Source organism: Agelaius phoeniceus, chromosome 1, assembly GCF_051311805.1.
Source record: "Agelaius phoeniceus isolate bAgePho1 chromosome 1, bAgePho1.hap1, whole genome shotgun sequence".
Taxonomy (NCBI): Eukaryota; Metazoa; Chordata; class Aves; order Passeriformes; family Icteridae; genus Agelaius; species Agelaius phoeniceus.
This window is the reverse complement of record NC_135265.1, coordinates 130,656,163-130,659,154: the sequence shown is the minus strand read 5'-3', so window position 1 is coordinate 130,659,154 and position 2,992 is coordinate 130,656,163.

The window sequence follows — 2,992 nt, the reverse complement described above, 5'->3', positions numbered from 1 at the left end:
TCACGAATATTTCTGTATTTTTCAAAGATCAAGTAGTTGTTATGGCACTTAGCACTTGCTAGGTTTAAAAAAGGGTTTTTGTTGTTATTTCAAATCCAGCTACAAGAGGACAAAAAAAAAGAGAGCAATCCTTAGGTCAAAATGCTTGGGGTCTCACTCATCCCAACTAGCAGCTCCTACTGCTACATCTAACAGGCAATGCCAGTTTTTCAAAGGTTTGGGTAGGCAAACATTGTTTTCAGTGAAATCCATGGGATTAATGCAAGGTGTCTGAATACAGCTCAAAGGTAACAGTGATGGTTTAGAACAGCTCTCCTCACGTGAGTTTTGAGGCACCTTAAAACCATACCAGTAGCAAACAATTCCCCTGTTTAAAGGGCATTTTGAGTAATCATTTTCAGAAAAGCTGAAATTCCCTATCTTTCAACAAATTTTAACTGTACTTTGGAAGAAAATAAAACTACTTACCATTAAAAAAAACATCCCAAGACTTGGGAAAAGTGGCTACATCTTGACTTCCAGTAAATTTTCTTGTTCCAAGGGCTGTCTGTCCTTCCTTCCATCCTCTGTCCAGAGTCAGGACGTAGCAGCCTGCCAGGAGCTGGCTGAGCTGTGATTTAGTGGCAGTAAGGAATCCTACACCCCACACAGTGCCTGCTGCACAGCTGCCTCAGCAGAGAGGGCAGCCAGCTGAGTGCTACCTGGGCTGTCAGGGCTGCTTCTGCAGAGCCCTGCACTTGCACCTTTAAAGCTCCTGCATGGCCACACCACCATCCTGGCAGGTTTCCCCATCAGAGGGGCGCAGGCTGCAGAGAGGCTTGGCTGCCCCACGTGCAATGGGGGCTTCCATGCAGACACCCCCAATCCCTGCTGGGTTTGCCTGTTCAAGCTGTGCTGCCCAGCCCCTGTCTGTCTCTGTGCTGACAGGTCCCACAGGAGGGTGTGCAGTGTGTGGTGTCAGTCCTGCACTCAACACTCCCAGCATCTCAGGCCCACAGAAGCATTTTCTGCTCAGCAAAGCAGGAGGCAGCACTGCCACACTTTAGGGGCTTCACAGTCAGAACAAAGACTGTAAGCACATGAAAACACGTTTGTAGTAAGAGAAGGCTGATCACTCAATACAGGACATTTTTCATCATCACATATTGTAGATCACTTGAGTGAAGAACGGGGGAAATGAAGAACCTTCTGTGGTATTTAAAAGATCAGCATAACTGCTGAGATCAGAGAAGGCTTTCTGAAACAAAACCCACTGCACCATTCAGTGACCTATGTAAAGATACCTTCATATTTTGTGTTCAAAGGCACAAGAGTAAAATATTTCTTATGCTGTGTTCCACTCGCATGATTATATGTGCTTCTTAATTTTCGGGAATACCTTGATTTCTCCAGACACATGGAATTACCTCACAGAACCCTATTACTCAGAACTTTCTTACAGTTGGATAAAGGCTTAAAAAAAATTTTAAAAGGGCATTTTTCAAGGCACATTGTTTCATCCAGTCTAAGTATTTACCATGCTAGCTGAAAGCCACATCCTTTCAGTAAGGGAAGCAGGGAACGTCTTCATTAAAGTGTGTCTAAGACAGAACTCACATATGCTGCAGAACTGTGCTCCTTTCTAAAAGTGGATCAGATATCCCCACTGGAATTTTTTTAGTCATGGTCTGTCAACTTCCCTCACTTCCATACTGGAATGTAGCCCTTTGTTTCGTAAATGTGATGACTGCTTTTTCCTTTTGACAAGTGCTTTCATGTATTAAAGAAGTCATTGTTACTTTTTCCCTGGTGACTGAGATGCACCAAGCTCTCCTCAGAAAGCCTTGTTAACCTTTGCCCTCCATACACCTCCCTTTCTCCTGTTCTTAATTGGATTCTAATTTTTATTATGTACTGTAACAGATTATCACCTTCCAATTCTAGGAATGGTGATTATGTCCCTAACTACTTTTTTAAAGGTGTAAAATTATCCTAACCATCTTTTCTACTGATCTTGATCCTTAAATACCAGAATAAAGGCTCAGATGCTTCTGGAAATGGAACATCATGGTCCAAGTGCAGTGATGTAATTAAAAAAAATACAGGAATACCTAATTTGTAAAAGTAAGATCTGTAACTTGCTAAAGTCAATTCCATGTGCAAACGGGTAAGGCCACTGAGTTCGTGTTCAGTGAGGTGGTTCAACTGTTTCCTCCAGGTATCAAGATTAACCTGCTAACTTTTAAATCCAGTGAAGTGTATGTAAACCCAGAAAATACTTACACTGTGCTTACAGGTGCAGCTCTGTCAAAAAAAGCCATATAAGTGTCCCTCCTCTTGACTACGTAAGTGTAACGTTAATATTTGAATACAATTCCATTACTTTCCAAGATCCTCAGTACTTGACAGGGATATGACACTTTGAAAATCAGTGTCAATTTCTCCCTGTAACTATTTAAGTTTCATACCAAGTATCCACAAATGCTGTAGTTAGTCTGAATACCATGGATGCACACGTCCCTGGGGATGGGGAATGCAAGAGCATCATTGCTTCATCACTCTGGACTTTTCCACCAACTGAGCTGTAATGTCTGAAACCTCTGGACAATACAGAGGCTCCTGCTCAGTTCTCCTATAAAGACTCAACAGCAGCAAGCAAGAGTTTTCCAAATAAATAAAACCATTCCAAAAGGTCAGCTTTTAAAGAAGTTCTTAACGCCTTTTGCTCTAAGTCTGGGGATCATCTATGTTAAGGTATCTCCAGAGTTCCAGTCAGGAACAGTCAGAAAGCTCAACCTAAAAGTTCTAAACTAGTTAATTAGAGCAATCTTCAAATCAGGTATGGGGTATTCAATCTCAACTTCCCTAAAATGAAATAAATACCTGAATTTGTATTAAAAATTTCCATAACAGAAATACACTTTCATATTGAATTTCTGTCTAGTACTGCCATTCCTCTCAAAGGTGTAGGAAGACAGATGACATGAAATCTACACCAAAGGTAGTTGAAAAG